This window comes from Symphalangus syndactylus, chromosome 12 (assembly GCF_028878055.3).
Source record: "Symphalangus syndactylus isolate Jambi chromosome 12, NHGRI_mSymSyn1-v2.1_pri, whole genome shotgun sequence".
Lineage (NCBI taxonomy): Eukaryota > Metazoa > Chordata > Mammalia > Primates > Hylobatidae > Symphalangus > Symphalangus syndactylus.
This window is the reverse complement of record NC_072441.2, coordinates 55,426,295-55,445,809: the sequence shown is the minus strand read 5'-3', so window position 1 is coordinate 55,445,809 and position 19,515 is coordinate 55,426,295. Positions and strand designations below refer to the sequence as shown.

The 19,515-nt window shown below is 37.2% G+C and overlaps 1 protein-coding gene across 2 annotated transcripts in view; it reads left to right on the top strand.

The window, feature by feature from the left end:
* Positions 1–19,515, top strand: part of OLFM3 (olfactomedin 3) — a 209,808-nt gene that overhangs the window by 66,561 nt on the left and 123,732 nt on the right. Inside the window, exon 1 of one of the 2 annotated variants that reach the window (XM_063624362.1) lies at positions 2,265–2,286. The exons of the other annotated variant lie outside the window; for it this stretch is intronic. The gene's annotated coding sequence lies outside the window, so the exon portion shown is untranslated. Of the gene's footprint in view, positions 1–2,264; positions 2,287–19,515 lie in introns of those variants that run through there. 2 annotated transcript variants of the gene reach the window in all.

The window sequence follows — 19,515 nt, the reverse complement described above, 5'->3', positions numbered from 1 at the left end:
GCTCCCCACAGCTATATTGGTGACACAAGTCAAAACACCTATGGATTCTGGAAAGCATGAGCAGCCTTCTATCTTCTCCCACTTCCCACTAAAAATCAGGCATCTGCTCAGTATAGCTATGGGCACCCTATTCTCATTTTCTGTGTAAACACTAACTTGGACTCTGCTGTATATTCTCTTTGTGATTGCTCATGCAGTAATACATGAACCATTATTGCATCCACAGTGGAGGCAAAGGGAGGAAGACAATGACAAAGGCACTTGCTGAGAGTCACTTACTGTAAGATCAATTCTAGCAGTTCCTCAGCAGCTATACCATGGGATAGCAGCTGCCTTCAAATGGCAGGGGAAAGTGTCACCAGCATTTCCCACCCTCTACAAAAGCAATGGGAAAGCAGGGAGGAATGAGAAAGTACAGGATAGATTTCTCCCCTTTGAGAGGATTAATTTATATGAATGTCCTAAGCAATGAGAAAAAAACAATTTTTTGGCCTTATGCATTTGTGCAAAAGAATAGTGCCTTGACATAGGATAAAAATATGAGTTTGGTGAGGTCATGAGAGCTTATTATTGAACTACAGAGACAGTTTATTTTATTTCCATTGAGATGACTTGGAAACAAAAACTCTTTGAAAGTAACCTGAAACTAGAAGACTTCTTAAATATTTCCACATACTATTCAAAAGCCTGCTTTGCATAACAGTTATATGAGTGAGTATATGTCACCATTAATTATAAAAATAATTGCTAAACAAAATATCAATTTCTTTAAAATGCTCTGAGATATTGAGGTATGCACATTCCCATTGATGTAAATGATTCCTTTAGGTCTCATTATTTTGATAATCCTTTTCAAAGCTAACACAGAATTGATTGCCTCATGTAAAAATGCTGGAGCCCTGGCTCCTGGCTCAGCCACTTAGTAAGTGTCCACCCTGGGGACAATTATTCAAATGTTCTTAGCTTTCATTTTCTCATCTGCAAAGTAAAGATCGTAATGGCAGCTCCTCTACGAGATTCTGGATCTCCCTTGAGTAGTAGTGACTACACTTTTCTTTAAAGCCCTGCTATAATCTGCATATCCATTTTATCATAGCACCTACCATATTTTTGCTACCCAGCTATACTATACACTGTACACAGCTATAGAACCAGGCAAACAGTTAACAATCAGTACATACTTCTTCATGAATTAATAAACAGATAATGAGAAAATCTTGTAAAAAACACTTATGAAGTGCATTTTATATCAAAAGAAGCTAAAGCTCCAAAAGTTTAAATAATTTCCTAGGACCCAAAATTAGAAGGTGGAAAAACCGTATTTAAACCTCAGTTTTATATTTTCTCACTCTACCATGCAGACTTCAACATGATTTAGTTTCCTTTCAAAAAACTCAGAGAGTATTTTGTGCTTAGCCTGTGGACACTGTTATATCCTTCCTTGCACTGTAAGATGCCAGTACTTGCCTTATCTAATAACTAAATTGTAGATTACTTAAGGGTAGGACAGCACATTACTGACCTTTATATTTGAATTCATAATGCCTAGTTTAATAAATATTTGTGGAATTGAGAAATTTAGCTCCTGAAGAGATTTCAGCAGTCCCTCTGGGTTGGTTTAAGTGAAGCTCAATTTGTAACAAAGGAAAGGATTAAAGGGTTTTCAGCAGTAAGTTTATTATGCCTCTTCTAAAGCAAATTCAAGGTCCCTTTTCATTCTCTTTCATCCATCATATAATTTATGTGGGTTCTGCACAAATATTACCCTTTTCCTCTATAGTCTATATTCTATATTGGACCATAATTTTTATAGAATTTTAGAAATTACAAAATAATTTATGTAAGTTTATTTTATGCTACAAGTCTTTTCTACATGTACTTTAAAAGGTGTAAGCAATCTTTAAATCAGATCTTAAAACATTTAGAACTAATCAAGCAAGAAAGCATTACTGGGATTATTTATTTTGCAAAAGACTTGGAAAAATTCTATTCTCTCTGACTTTAATAATTTTTAGATATTTCAAATAAATTTAATTTATTTTGTGTGGCAGAAAGTTTAAACTGGACTATTATGACCTCTGAGTGTAGTATTCTAAATTTTATTTTATAGGGCCCTAAATGCTTTCCTAAGTTATTTTTAATTCATGTGAATTACCTGAATTGGAGGTCCATTAACTTTCATTATGCTGTCTCAGGAGCTGACTGGGTGGCAAAGTGCCAAACTCCTGGAGCCCGAGAGACAGAGATAGATGAAGATCTGCCAGAGTGGGGAGAAAGGAAATAAAGGTATACTTCCACCAAGAGCTGAGTCCACTTACTCTTCTGCATTCAAGTGTACAAGACTGTAATTCAACTAGCATTTTTGGCATTAAATAATCAAGATCCAAGAAAACTTAGTGTGACACAAGAAGTGGGTTTCCCAAAATACCTCTGCATTTGGCCTATACTTTTGGAAGGACTTGGCATTATTCTAATGCTTCCTGATTTTACTCATCCAAATGTAGCAAAGAAACAAAAAGATGATTACACTGAGAGCACTTAAGACATTTTAGAGTGCCAGAATGATTGAATATCTGCTTAGTTAAGAAGTTTTACCTGTGCAATTGCTGCTGCTAGAAATCCATCACTAATGAGTTCAGGCCCATTTATCATAGCTAGAAAGCATGTGACAGTTTGAGTGCAATCCAAGTTCTGGCATTTCAGGGTTGTACTCTAATTTTCATCAGAATTTCCCAGGCTATGCATGCTCTTTACATAGAAGGGGCAGCTGTCAAGTGAAGCCATAAAAACAATGGACTATAGGAAAGTTGCAAAACAAAACAGCCACAGCAGCAAACATCCTTAGATCCAGACCTACCAGAATTGAGTCTCAGGTAAGTCATTTTAATACAAGCCTCTTTTGAGTACATTTAATATCTCTGAGCCTCAGTTTCACCCTCCAAAAATGAATATACAAATGCCTACCTTATAAGGTTTTTAGAAAAACTACATTAGAAAATGTATGTCATGCCAAACACATAGCAGGTCTTCAGGACATAGTAGTTGCTGCTGCATCTATAGTTGTTGTAGACATATCTGAGGAAAGTATTACCCCTTATCACACCCTTAGAATCTCTGTGAAGGACGAAACTTTATTTTGTTCACCAGGAATGAGTGAAATTCTAAGACTCAGTGAGTTTTCTCAAGTTCTCTTTGTTAGAAAGTGGAAAAGTGCTTATGAATGAAAGTAAAAGGAAATATGAATCTTGTGCTAGCGTTACTGGGTAGACTGCCAGTAAAACACTCTCAGTAAAAGAAGACACAAGTAGATCAGAAGGAGCCAGGTTCTATTCCTCTCATTTTGTAGATCTTGCCAAATTCAAAATGTGTTAAGTCATGCACAATAGACCTCTATAATCCCACAAAAAGAGCCATTCTAGCAAACATAATGAACACACTTTTTGTTTGTTTCTCTCTGAATGACTATATTTCCAAAGACTTGCACCTGAAAGTATTTCCAAGGCATATATTCCCACGGCAATGGTCAAAGATGCATTATCCTAGTCTAACAATGCAAATGTTCCCATATAAAGAAAGATTTCATGTGGTCTCTAAAGACAGCTTATAAATTAGTTGCGGCAGCTTCTTTAATGTTTTGATTCATTCATTCAAGAAATATTTATTAAGTGCCTTCTGTGAGGCAGGTACTGTGAAACACAATCCTGAACAAGACAGAAACAGAGCCTATCTTAATGGGGTTTATACCTTTTCCTTCACATATCACTCTCTTCGTATGTTCATCTACTAATTTTTTTAGGAAATATTTTCTAATTACCAAAGATATTCATGTTCTTATCAAAAATTCAAGAGATATAGCACAGAAAGAAAACTTCCTGTACCATATATTCTCTGTGAATCTACCACTGCCAATAGTCTGGTAAGTGTGTTTCCACTTTTTCTTATATACAGAAAAAATATTTATAATATTTTTAGTATATTGTATTAAAACTTTAAATATTTAAAATAAATATAATAAAAGTGAAAAATTGTATAATTATACAGATTATACATATACTTGCTTTTGCAAAAACAGTATATTATTAAAATGTTAATATTTAGCATAATGACTAAGTGACTAGTAGTTAATATATTTCATTAACTTGGCTTTAAAGTAAGGAGGTTTAGGAACAAGCTCTTAGGCTTTAGAAAAGCCAAACAGTCCTTGTAGACTCAAGAAAGAAAAATTTCCAGTGCTGCTAGCTTTAACCTGATTATCTTCTTACCTGATAATCATTATTCTTCAAATCTTAAAAGATCGACTGACTTTATGAGACAAGGCTTCTTAAAGAAAATTTCGAGTGATGTGACAAGTCTTCCTCCATATTGCCAAGAAATGTTTGAATGGACTATTTTTTGAAGAATGATAAAAAATCTATATTCTAGATTAATAGGAAGCTAGTTCTTTTCTGTTTCATTCAAAATATTTGAAAGACAAGTCAGAATCATTTTAGAAAAAAATGACATTTTATGTCAAACCATTTCAGGCAGTTTTTACTTCTTTTCTCAAAATTCCCCTCTAGGCCTTTACAGCATAGGGTTATAGAAGACAGTCATTTTCAGTCTCTTCTATTTTTGTAAAAGATGGAAGTAGTCATATGTAAAAAATAAAAGCAACTCTTCCTTAGAAAGAAGGCTAAATAATTCTAAAAAGATTTCAAGCTAAGCATGGCTCTCAAATGCTTTTCAGTTCTAGAAGCACTGCATCATTCATTCATTTATGGATAGGAAAAAGCGATTGTATTATTCTTCCAATTCTTTTGTTACTGCTGTTGTTTTCCAGAAGGTAATGCTAGTATTAAGGGACTTCTTTTTTAGAAATGCATTAAAAATAGTAAGCCTTTTAAAAACCCAATGTTAGAAAACTTTGTTCAGTTTCCCCTTTTAAATGTTCTGCCATATTTGAGAGACAATTGTCTACCCTATGTGAAGTGTAAACAACTAGTTTTATAATTCATCTTAATAGAATCATACACTCATGATGACATCAGAAATGACTGCCACTAAACCTCCTACTTTAGTAAGTGAAGAAACTCAGGGAGGTGACCAGGGAGGAGCCTAAAAATTCCAATATGCCAGTTATTGTACTAGAGACTTTGTATACTTTATCTCACTTAAATCTGCTAAAATTTGAAACCAGAAGCATTAGCTCCAGGCTCTGATAACTTGTCCAAAGTCACAAGACAGTTTAATTGCAAGACAGAGACTTTTCCTATTCTGTCTTAAAACAGGGTTCTTCTTGCTACACCAGGCTACCCTGTTCCATTGATCTATCAAAGGCTTGCATGAATATAATGGCAGCCTAGATAAGTAGAAATGGCTTGGGTACTGAATCTTACTGTCAAAGCTAAGACAAGATACTGTAAATATGATTTTGCCTGTGATACAGACTACACTATTAGATATAGATTCAATATCATCATCCCCATAGTACTATCTCTGTTGCCATAGAAAGAAATAAGATAAGATATATGACAAAATAGTTTAATGTGGTTGAATACGGCTTACTTGGCTTAAGCCTATAGTTAGAAAATTCTAATATTTATGTAGTCAAATTAATCTAAGGCTTCAAACACTGGACTATTTATAATGGACAAAGCATAGCATATTCACTACATATACTTTAAAATAATCTCTCAGGGTTAAATTCATACTTTGCCACTTTCCTTGATTATCCCATCTCACTTCTCTGCCTCCTTGACACTCATATCAGAGTTCTCATCTTAAAAACGTGATTAAGAGGGGGTGGAGCCAAGATGGCCGAATAGGAACAGCTCCGGTCTCCAGCTCCCAGCCCCAGCGACACAGAAGACGGGTGATTTCTGCATTTCTGCTTGAGGTACCGGTTTCATCTCACTAGGGAGTGCCTAACAGTGGGTTCAGGACAGTCGGTGAAGCGCACTGTGCGCGAGCCGAAGCAGGGCGAGGCATTGCCTCACTCGGGAAGCGCAAGGGGTCAGGGAGTTCCCTTTCCTAGTCAAAGAAAGGGGAAACAGACGGCACCTGGAATATCGGGTCAGTCCCGTCCTAATACTGCGCTTTTCCAACGGGCCTGGAAAACGGCACACTAGGAGATTGTGTCCCGCACCTGTCTCGGAGGGTCCTATGCCCACAGAGTCTTGCTGATTGCTAGCACAGCAGTCTGAGATCACGCTGCAAGGCGGCAACGAGGCTGGGGGAGGGGCGCCCGCCATTGCCCAGGCTTGCTTAGGTAAACAAAGCAACCAGGAAGCTCGAACTGGGTGGAGCCCACCACAGCTCAAGGAGGCCTGCCTGCCTCTGTAGGCTCCACCTCTGGGGGCAGGGCACAGACAACCAAAAACTCAGCGAGAACCTCCACAGCCTTAAATGTCCCTGTCTGACTGACAGCTTTGAAGAGAGTAGTGGTTCTCCCAGCACGCAGCTGGAGATCTGAGAACGGACAGACTGCCTCCTAAAGTGGGTCCCTCACCCCTGAGCAGCCTAACTGGGAGGCACCCCCCCAGTAGGGACAGACTGACACCTCATTCAACCGGGTACTCCTCTGAGACAAAACTTTCAGAGGAACTATCAGACAGCTGAATTTGTGGTCTCACGAAAATCCACTGTTCTGCAGCCACCGCTGCTGACACCCAGCCAAACAGGGTCTGGAGTGGACCTCTAGTAAACTCCAACAGACCTGCAGCTGAGGGTCTTGTTTGGTAGAAGGAAAATTAACAAAGAGAAAGGACATCCACACCAAAAACCCATCTGTACATCACCATCATCGAAGACAAAAAGTAGACAAAACCACAAAGATGGGGAAAAAACAGACCAAAAAAACTGGAAACTCTAAAAAACAGAGCACCTCTCCTCCTCCAAAGGAACGCAGTTCCTCACCAGCAACGGAACAAAGCTGGATGGAGGATGACTTTGATGAGTTGAGAGAAGAAGGCTTCAGACGATCAAACTACTCTGAGCTATGAGAGGAAATTCAAAACAATAGCAAAGAAGTTAAAAACTTTGAAAAAAAATTAGAAGAATGGATAACTAGAATAACCAATGGAGAGAAGGGCTTCAAGGAGACGATGGAGCTGAAAGCCAAGTTTCGAGAACTACGCGAAGAATGCAGAAGCCTCAGTAGCAGATGCGATCAACTGGAAGAAAGGGTATCGCTGATAGAAGATGAAATGAATGAAATGAAGAGAGAAGGGAAGTTTAGAGAAAAAAGAATAAAAAGAAATGAACAAAGCCTCCAAGAAATTTGGGACTATGTGAAAAGACCAAACCTACGTCTGATTGGTGTACCTGAAAATGATGGGGAGAATGGAACCAAGTTGGAAAACACTCTGCAAGATATTATCCAGGAGAACTTCCCCAATCTAGCAAGGCAGGCCAGCATTCAGATTCAGGAGATACAGAGAACGCCACAAAGATACTCCTCGAGAAGGGCAACTCCAAGACACATAATTGTCAGATTCACCAACGTTGAAATGAAGGAAAAAATGTTAAGGGCAGCCAGAGAGAAAGGTCGGGTTACCCACAAAGGGAAGCCCATCAGACTAACAGCTGATCTCTCAGCAGAAACTCTACAAGCCAGAAGAGAGTGGGGGCCGATATTCAACATTCTTAAAGAAAAGAATTTTCAGCCCAGAATTTCCTATCCCGCCAAACTAAGCTTCATAAGTGAAGGAGAAATAAAATACTTTACAGACAAGCAAACGCTAAGTGATTTTGTCACCACCAGGCCTGCCCTAAAAGAGCTCCTGAAGGAAGCACTAAACATGGAAAGGAACAACCGGTACCAGCCCCTGCAAAAACATGCCAAATTGTAAAGACCATCGAGGCTAGGAAGAAACTATAGCAACTAACGAGCAAAATAACCAACTAACATCATAATGACAGGATCAAATTCACACATAACAATATTCACGTTAAATGTAAATGGGCTAAATGCTCCAATCAAAAGACACAGACTGGCAAACTGGATAAGGATTCAGGACCCATCAGTGTGCTGTATTCAGGAAACCCATCTCACGTGCAGAGACACACACAGACTCAAAATAAAGGGATGGAGGAAGATCTATCAAGCAACTGGAAAACAAAAAAAGGCAGGGGTTGCAATCCTAGTCTCTGATAAAATAGACTTTAAACCAACAAAGATCAAAAGAGACAAAGAAGGCCATTACATAATGGTAAAGGGATCAATTCAACAAGAAGAGCTAACTATCCTAAATATATATGCACCCAACACAGGAGCACCCAGATTCATAAAGCAAGTCCTCAGTGACCTACAAAGGGACTTAAACTCCCACACAATAATAATGGGAGATTTTAACACCCCACTGTCAGCATTAGACAGATCAACGAGACAGAAAGTTAACAAGGATATCCAGGAATTGAACTCAGCTCTACATAAAGTGGACCTAATAGACATCTACAGAACTCTCCACCCCAAATCAACAGAATATACATTTTTTTCAGCACCACACCACACCTATTCCAAAATTGACCACATAGATGGAAGTAAAGCTCTTCTCAGCAAATGTAAAAGAACAGAGATTATAACAAACTGTCTCTCAGACCACAGTGCAATCAAACTAGAACTCAGGATTAAGAAACTCAGTCAAAACCGCTCAACTACATGGAAACTGAACAACCTGCTCCTGAATGACTATTGGGTACATAATGAAATGAAGGCAGAAATAAAGATGTTCTTTGAAACCAACGAGAACAAAGACACAACATACCAGAATCTCTGGGACACGTTCAAAGCAGTGTGTAGAGGGAAATTTATAGCACTAAATGCCCACAAGAGAAAGCAGGAAAGATCCAAAATTGACACCCTAACATCACAATTAAAAGAACTAGAAAAGCAAGAGCAAACACATTCAAAAGCTAGCAGAAGGCTAGAAATAACTAAAATCAGAGCAGAACTGAAGGAAATAGACACACAAAAAACCCTTCAAAAAATTAATGAATCCAGGAGCTGGTTTTTTGAAAAGATCAACAAAATTGATGGACCGCTAGCAAGACTAATAAAGAAGAAAAGAGAGAAGAATCAAATAGATGCAATAAAAAACGAAAAAGGGGATATCACCACCGATCCCACAGAAATACAATCTACCATCAGAGAATACTACAAACACCTCTATGCAAATAAACTAGAAAATCTAGAAGAAATGGATAAATTCCTCGACAAATACACCCTCCCAAGACTAAACCAGGAAGAAGTTGAATCTCTGAATAGACCAGTAACAGGTTCTGAAATTGTGGCAATAATCAATAGCTTACCAACCAAAAAGAGTCCAGGACCTGATGGATTCACAGCTGCATTCTACCAGAGGTACAAGGAGGAACTGGTACCATTCCTTCTGAAACTATTCCAATCGATAGAAAAAGAGGGAATCCTCCCTAACACATTTTATGAAGCCAGCATCGTCCTGATACCAAAACCTGGCAGAGACTTAACCAAAAAAGAGAATTTCAGACCAATATCCTTGATGAACATTGATGCAAAAATCCTCAATAAAATACTGGCAAACCGAATCCAGCAGCACATCAAAAAGCTTATCCACCATGATCAAGTGGGCTTCATCCCTGGGATGCAAGGCTGGTTCAACATACGCAAATCAATAAATGTAATCCAGCATATAAACAGAACCAAAGACAAAAACCACATGATTATCTCAATAGATGCAGAAAAGGCCTTTGACAAAATTCAACAACCCTTCATGCTAAAAACTCTCAATAAATTAGGTATTGATGGGACGTATCTCAAAATAATAAGAGCTATCTACAACAAACCCACAGCCAATATCATACTGAATGGGCAAAAACTGGAAGCATTCCCTCTGAAAACTGGCACAAGACAGGGATGCCCTCTCTCACCGCTCCTATTCAACATAGTGCTGCAAGTTCTGGCCAGAGCAATCAGGCAGGAGAAGGAAATAAAGGGTATTCAATTAGGAAAAGAGGAAGTCAAATTTTCCCTGTTTGCAGATGACATGATTGTATATCTAGAAAACCCCATTGTCTCAGCCCAAAATCTCCTTAAGCTGATTAGCAACTTCAGCAAAGTCTCAGGATACAAAATTAATGTACAAAAATCACAAGCATTCTTGTACACCAATAACAGACAAACAGAGAGCCAAATCATGAGTGAACTCCCATTCACAATTGCTTCAAAGAGAATAAAATACCTAGGAATCCAACTTACAAGGGATGTGAAGGACCTCTTCAAGGAGAACTACAAACCACTGCTCAATGAAATAAAAGAGGATACAAACAAATGGAAGAACATTCCATGCTCATGGGTTGGAAGAATCAATATCGTGAAAATGGCCATACTGCCCAAGGTAATTTATAGATTCAATGCCATCCCCATCAAGCTACCAATGACTTTCTTCACAGAATTGGAAAAAACTACTTTAAAGTTCATATGGAACCAAAAAAGAGCCCGCATCGCCAAGTCAATCCTAAGCCAAAAGAACAAAGCTGGAGGCATCACACTACCTGACTTTAAACTATACTACAAGGCTACAGTAACCAAAACAGCATGGTACTGGTACCACAACAGAGACATAGATCAATGGAACAGAACAGAGCCCTCAGAGATGATGCCGATAGCTACAACTATCTGATCTTTGACAAACCTGACAAAAACAAGAAATGGGGAAAGGATTCCCTATTTAATAAATGGTGCTGGGAAAACTGGCTAGCCATATGTAGAAAGCTGAAACTGGATCCCTTCCTTACACCTTATACAAAAATTAATTCAAGATGGATTAAAGACTTATATGTTAGACCTAAAACCATTAAAATCCTACAAGAAAACCTAGGCAATACCATTCAGGACATAGGCGTGGGCAAGGACTTCATGCCTAAAACACCAAAAGCAATGGCAACAAAAGCCAAAATTGACAAATGGGATCTCATTAAACTAAAGAGCTTCTGCACAGCAAAAGAAACTATCATCAGAGTGAACAGGCAACCTACACAATAGGAGAAAATTTTTGCAACCTACTCATCTGACAAAGGGCTAATATCCAGAATCTACAATGAACTCAAACAAATTTACAAGAAAAAAACAAACAACCCCATCAAAAAGTGGGCAGAGGACATGAACAGACACTTCTCAAAAGAAGACATTTATGCAGCCAAAAAACACATGAAGAAATGCTCCTCATCACTGGCCATCAGAGAAATGTAAATCAAAACCACAGTGAGATACCATCTCACACCAGTTAGAATGGCCATCATTAAAAAAATCAGGAAACAACAGGTGCTGGAGAGGATGTGGAGAAATAGGAACACTTTTACACTGTTGGTGGGACTGTAAACTAGTTCAACCATTGTGGAAGTCAGTGTGGCGATTCCTCAGGGATCTAGAACTAGAAATACCATTTGACCCAGCCATCCCATTACTGGGTATATACCCAAAGGACTATAAATCATGCTGCTATAAAGACACATGCACACGTATGTTTATTGCGGCACTATTCACAATAGCAAAGAGTTGGAACCAACCCAAATGTCCAACAACGATAGACTGGATTAAGAAAATGTGGCACATATACACCATGGAATACTATGCAGCCATAAAAAATGATGAGTTCATGTCCTTTGTAGGGACATGGATGAAACTGGAAAACATCATTCTCAGTAAACTATCGCAAGGACAAAAAACCAAACACCGCATGTTCTCACTCATAGGTGGGAATTGAACAATGAGAACTCATGGACACAGGAAGGGGAACATCACGCTCCGGGGACTGTTGTGGGGTGGGGGGAGGGGGGAGGGACAGCATTAGGAGATAAATCTAATGCTAAATGACGAGTTAATGGGTGCAGGAAATCAACATGGCACATGGATACATATGTAACAAACCTGCACATTGTGCACATGTACCCTAAAACCCTAAAGTATAATTAAAAAAAAAAAAAAAAAACATTAGCCAGGCGTGGTGGCAGGCACCTGTAGTCCCAGCTACTCAGGAGGCTGAGGCAGGAGAATGGCGTGACCCCGGGAGGCAGAGCTTCCAGCCTGGGCGACTCCGTCTCAAAAAAAATAAAAATAAAAATAAAAAATAAAATGAAAAAAAAAATAAATAAAAAAAATAAAAACGTGATTAATATATTCACCAAATATTTACTAAGAATCCACCATGGGCAAAGCCAAGTGCTAGGTAATGAGCATATAACCGAGAATAAGGTATGTCAAAGTCCTACAGAAGCCTGCAGTTTAGTATAGACTACAGATATAGGCCAGGCACAGTGACTCATGCCTGTAATCCTAGCACTTTGTGGGGCTGAGACAGGAGGATAGCTTGAACCGAGGAGTTTGAGACCAGCCTGGGTACTCATACAGAAACCCCTTCTCTACAAAAAAAAAAAAAAAAAAAAAAGAATTAATTTATTAGCCAGGAGTGGTGACACATTCCTGTAGTCCTAGCTACTCAAAAGGCTGAAGGGGGAGAATTTCTTGAGCCCAGGAGCTCAAAGTTGCAGTGAGCTGTGATGATGCCACTGCCCTCCAGCCTGGTGACAGAGCAAGATCCTGTATGTAAAAATAAATTAATTAAATAAAAAATTAAAATAGACTACAGACACACACACACGCTCACATACACAATTACAAAACTATGGTGAGTACTATGGTAGAACTAAGTACAGCATACTATGAAATCTGGGAATGCATAAGAAGGCATCTAATTTAGAGGTGCAGAGTATGATACTGCTTCTTAAAGAAAGTGATATTTCATTTAAAAAACTCCAGTGTAATATAGATCAATGTCTTTCCATTTCCTACAAGGAAAATACAAATATTATAGAAAAAAAAAGACAAATATTTAGGCCCTTCCCAGTCTGCCTGCCTTCCATCTATCTAACATTATCTCCCACTATTCCCTCTCTGGCACCCTGTGACCATATACAACTATTCTATTCTCTTTCCCAAGCAAGCCATGTTTTATGAAAACCCATAACCTGGTCTTATTCTCTGTCTCTTCCTCCTCCTTATTCATGAGAAATGCATCTACTCATTAATTTAAACACAAATTGAATGTTTTGTGTTTTATTTCATGTCTCTTAACCTCTTTCCAGCCCTAGATTTTATTCATTCCTCTGTGATCCACAACACTCAGTGCACATCCACACTATAGTGCTTCTTACAAATTGCCTTCAACATTCTTCAGTAGCTTATTCATCTATGAATTTTCAGCTTCTTACTACATTGTTTGACCTATCTCAAGAACTAAATAAATATTCATTGAATTTTGAATAATTTTCTCCTGTTACTGAAGAGCTTTGATCTGATTGGAGATACTGCATTTCTAGTACTGTAGTGTTTAAGTAAATAAATAAAAGAGTTTAAAATTAACCATTATGGGAATTAAATTGAGAGAACCAAGAAGCAGCCAGTTAGGTGTGACTTGGAGGATGCAAGTGGAAATATTTCACTAGACTTATCGGGAATCACAGTGTTACATAGAATTGTCAGAAAGACAAATGAGAATTAATGAAAAAAGTAAACATCCTTTGTAAAAATATACAATATTATCATGCAAATGGGATCTAATACAGTGTGGTTAATTTTCCAGAATTCAAACTTTAGTAGTGATAGATTGAACATGCATTACTCAGCTTGGATTTATTTTTAACTCCATTTCACTCTTGCTTCATCCTTTGTTAGTTCAGATTCAATGTTGAAACAAAAGTAATATACTTGAATTCTTAGAATCAATAATAAAAATAAAATCCATAAGAACTGTGAATTTCACTCTGGTTTTGATAGTAGGCTTATTTGCTTCCATGCAAACATACTGAAAAGGCCACAGTGGCACTCTGTGTCTACTATTGTGCAAATAATTCACTATAAAAGTGTTCATAATCAGCGCAAAATTGATAGAATCGTGTCAATTTATGTTTAAATTTAACGAAGCTGGTTCATTTTCTAAGCAAAATATGCACAATGAAAGCATTTTCATTGAAGACTGTGGATAGAAAGTTAATGTGGTTTACCTCTGTTATTTCTTAGCTAATGGAAATAATTTTCAGTTCTCACCAATGGTTTACTGCACTTAAAACAATATTCAGGCCTCAAACGTGGATCAGAAATTTTAATCATCAATACATTAACCTCAACTATTATTTTTTTCAAAGTTTCTGTTATCACAGTTATATTTCTAAGTGGAGACTTTTAAAAAACATGTATGGAAGAAATGATACAGAATATTTTAGAAAAAAACACAGTCCCAGCCTATTGAAGGGAAACCACTGTAACTGTAACTGTCGAAGTTCTGCACATATGTACCTAATCTGAATTAGGAAATGGAAGAAACTATCAAGAGAATTATAAGTTGAGAAGATAAAAATAAGTAAAGAAGTTTTAGTCTTAGATTTTCTGATAATTAACTCAATTTTTCTTTACATTTTTTAAGAATAAGTAAAAAAAAAAATCCATATACATTTTATTTGTTAGAATTTAGTAAGATTTTACCCTAAAGCTTTGCTAATTACATTAAACTTTAAACAGATTTTACTTATGCTTTAATTACTCCACTAGCAAGATGAAGCTAAGAATATAACTTGAGACATCCCTATTTTCAGGTTGCTCAGAATTCAGAAATGCTGAAGTGTTTTAGATTCCCCTGTAGAATTTAGTGCAAAAATGTAAGTTAAAAACAAGTAATTGGATTGAAATTATAAATACACAGATTTAAAAGGACATGGCCACAGGAGAAGCTTAACATATTTATAAATTCTACCATATCTTATCTTATATTCTGGAGCAAATATTCAAAAGCAAAGGAATAGTCACACCAGAAGGAATATATCCTTGTGTAAATTTTAAAATTTACATACATTAGGACAATCAGGTTAAAATCAGTCACTCTACAGAGATATGCCTATGAAATAAAGGGCATTGTCTGCTGGATAAGACCACCTGGCATCCAGAAAATGTCTGAACAGAATTTTCTGAGGTTCATGGTTAAGCCATAGGGCCCTGTAGTCAGACTGCCTGGATAACACTCAGACACTATGACTTTGCTTGTTTGAGCTAAAACTGAGTCATTCTTTTATCTCTATATTGGGAGAAATTATAGCAACTGCTTTATAGAGCTTCCGTAAGAATTAAATGAATTATTGGATGTCAGCTGCTTAGTACAGTACTCCCCTCATCATAAACTCTAAATATGTTAGCAATTACTTCCATTTAATTTCACAAGATATTCTTCACATTTTCACAGATATTGATTTAAAAGGCAAGTTTACATATTCATAGGCACATTGTGATACCTCTGAGGGAAAATATTCTGGGTAACAACACATTTTTAGGTGTTCCAGGTAACAACACATTTTAGGGTAGAGTGGGAGAGTTTTTATTATAATTTTAATCATTCTTCAGAGAAGACAAATACAAGAGATCTCTGATGGGTATTCACAGGAATAATTGGTTCTAAATGGCTTAATCCATAGGAAGGATGAAGAAATGAGGAGGTAAAGTCAAACAGAGGAACATCCTTGTGAAAGAAACGTCTGACCTGTCAGCTTGGGCCTCAGTTAGCCCTGCTTAGCTAGAATCAGGAAGATGCTATTTTTGAAGGTCAACTGCATCCCATTCCTCTCCAGTCCTTACAATAATGAGATCAGCTGTATGTATGGGCCTGTATGTACGGTGTTCAAAGCACAGGCTGGAGTCAGATGAGTCTTGGTTATACTCCTAACTCTGCTGCATAATAAATTAAGAGCCAATATTTATTAAGCACTTACTAAAACCAAAGCACTTTACATGTATTAACTAATTTAGTACTAATAAGAACTATATAAATGGCTATAATTGTTAGCATTAAAGATGAAGAAAGAAAGCATAAAAAGCACTAAGTAACTTTCCCAAAGCACACAACTCACAGGAAATGGAGTTGGTTTCACACAAGGCAATCTGTCTGTGGAGACCACAACCTCAACCTCTCTTCTGTCTTGTGGTACAATTTTAGGCAGGTTCCTTTTTTTTTTTTTTTTTTTTTTTGAGATGGAGTCTCGCTCTATCACCCAGGCTGGAGTGCAGTGGCACTATCTCCGCTCACTGCAATCTCCACCTCCCGGGTTCAAGCAATTCTTCTGCCTCAGCCTCCTGAGTAGCTGCGACTATAGGAGCCCGCCACCATGCCCGGCTAATTTTTTGTATTTTTAATAGAGATGGGGTTTCATGATGTTGGCCAGGCTGGTTTTGAACTCCTGACTTTAAGTGATCTGCCCACCTTGGCCTCCCAAAGTGCTGGGATTACAGGCATGAGCCACCACACCCAGCCTGGCAGGTTTCTTAAACTTTCTGAATTTCAGTTTTCTCATCAGTTCATACAGAGTTGTAGAGATAAATCAGATAGCACCTTTAATGAATTTATTATGCTCAACAAATTTTGTTGTAAACAAACAAACAAAAAATTCTTTGGTAAAAGATTTACCCCTCTGTAGTTGGGGATAGAACTCTAAGACTTACTGACTCACTGGTCCCAAATGGAAATGAGCCCAGGTGCCTTCTACTCAAGCCAAGCTTCTCCGAGGATTCTAGCACCACTCTTCTTCTCAAGGAGCCTACACCAGCTTTAACTATACCTCCTGAATGAAGCTTCTCTCTTTCTAGCCCAGAGGAGCTTAATGTTGGGAGGTGAAAATACTTGCAGCAGCCTCTGTTCTTCAAAATATGTTTCTTTTGTGGCTGAACTTTAGATTTTATATCTCAGAGACAAGCATTTGACTCTTTTACTCTTGTTCTGCTGTAAGAACCTTGCTTGAATCAAGGGATCATTATAATCACCAGCCTTATAAGAGGTTGGAAAGAAACGAATATTAGTGTGTGTGTGTGTGTGTGTGTGTGTGTAAACTTAAATAGATTGCCAACTATCTAATAATTTAATTGTTATATATCTAATTAAGAGATTACCAGACATTTTATTATAATTATTATTAACTATTACGTTTTCCACTCACCACTGAGCATCTGTAGAATGCTGAGTGAAATAAGAAAAGTAGTCAAGACATTTATATTTGGGCTTATGGAGAATTCTCAATGGGGGCAGGAGAAGGTGAATGATGCAAACAACCTAATAGAATATTGTACTTATAACAGTAGAAGTAATAAAAACACAAAGAAAATACTTTTGAGAAAAATTCAAAGAGAAGTTGTAATAGCTTTCAGATGTTTAAGAAAGTCAATACACATATAAAACAAACAAACGAAAAACAGGACCTGCCTGGTTGCTGTTAGCAGCAGCCAGACTGACAGTGAAGAAAGCAGTGGGAACGGGTCTCTATTGTTTACTAAAGCACCCAAGACAACTCTGAGGACAGCTGATACAAGAGCTCTAGCAGAAGCAGAAATTTATTTAACCCCAATGCCTCTATCACTTGTCAAGTAATCCTTAATTTGAAAAATACAGGCAAGTCACTGGTTACACACCATTGTTCAGCCTGTAAATTCCTTTGGAATCAAGTACTGAACACAAACAGGAAAAATAAACCCTCTGCATTTTTGCTGTCATTAGATTTTCTAAGAGGAAAAGTAGTGAACATATTTTACTTCACATTTAGTTTTAGACAAAATATGTTCACCTATTTAACAAACATTCACTGAGTGCCTTCACTGTGCCAGCGTCTATTTCTGAAACTGAAAATATAAAGGAGACAAATACCCTGCCTTCATGGGAGAGAAGAACATTCCAGAAGGAGAAAGTGCATGTGAAAACCTGTGAGTTGAGCTCAGGTAGGTAACAGAAAACCAGAGAATGCAGGAGTTTATAGGCCACTATCCTGACTTTGGATTTTACTCAGACTGAGTCAGGAAAATTGTATAAGGTTGTGCACAGGTAAATTATTTGACTTAGATTTTTAAAGAATCACTCTGCCTATTGTATTTGAAAATGTAATGTAGGGAAGCAACCCAAATAGGGAGATCAGTTAGGAAACCATGGAAATAATCTAAGTGAGAGATAAATGGTGATAACGAATGTGGTGAGAAGGTTCGTATTCGGGAACCAAGTTTACAATCAGCAGGATTTGCCGACAGGTTGGTTATGAAATATGAGAGACAGAAAAGAGTCAAGGTAAATTACAACGCTTTAGGCCTGAACATCTGCAAGAATAGAGTTGCCATTTACTGAGACAGAGAACATTACTTGTGCAATTTTGTTTTGTTCCTGTAAGAGAAGGGGGCAGAAATAATAAATTCAGTTTAGGATATGCTGAGTTTATGAGTCTCCTGGAGATCCAACTGGATATATTAAATAGGGAGTTTAGGTAAATGATTGTGGAGCTCCAGGAAGAGATACAGACTGCAAATAAAATTTTAGGAATAAATACCATGCAAATAATAGTAAAATCCCCAAGGGGGATTCTACTTCTACTCATTCTACTTAGGATGAGTAGAAGAAACACAGAAAAGTAAATATCCGAAGGCTGATCCCTGGGGCACTCCATCATCGGGGGTTAAGTGGTTAAAGAAGAGAGGTAAATGTGGCTGAGGACTGAATGGTGAAATAGTATGAAAATCAAGAGAGTTGAGGTTCTGAATGTCAAATTAAGAAAGAAGTTCAAAAAGAGAATAATCATCAGCTTTGAATGCTACTGAGAGATCCAGTAAAATAAGGACTAGGATTTGATCTTTGATTTAGCAGTGTGGTGATCACTGGTGACTTTCACTAAAATTAAGTTTCCGTATAACGGGAGCAAAATAGGACTAAAATAGGTTAAACGTAGAATGAGAAAAAAATTGGAAATAGAAAGTTCAAAAAAATTTTTCTAGTCATGTTGTTTTAAGGAGGAACAGAGAAATGGGATAATAGAGGGATATGTGAAATAAAAAGATTTTATAAAGTATTTAAAGATTTTTATTAAATAATTTAATAATTGTTTTTTTCAAAACTAGTATTTCATTGTTTTACAAGTCAGCGCAAGATATTTCTGTAGAACCAAATTAAGTTCTACTGTCCAGTTGTTTTTGCTTTCTGACAGTAACATTTTTCAAATAAAATTAAAGCACAGTTAGGTGATTGATATGTAACAGTGAACTAAAAATACAAATGTAAATTTATTTACTAAGACTTAATCTATGCATTGTCAATAAATTTGCTTATTTCTTTTGAAACCTGAAATGGGAAATTTTTCTTGCTTACTTAATTGGATATGATAAACTTTTGGCCTTATAATCTTCCCTGTTAATATTTAAATATTTTAATATGAATAGGTTAAAACAAATGTTGAATTTTTGAGTATGTCAGTGTTTACATCTAAAATGTAAGGTATTCATCGCTTCACCATAGTTTAGTCAAGTGTGATAGGCAGAAGAATGCCCCCTGTAATAAAAGATATTTACATATTGAAATCCCCAGAACCTGTGATTATGTTATTTTACATGGACAAAAAGACTTTGCAGATGTGATTAAGTTAAGGATTTTGAGATGGAGAGGTTATCCTGCATTATTTGAGTGGGACTAATGTAATGGAAAGGCACCCTATTAAGTT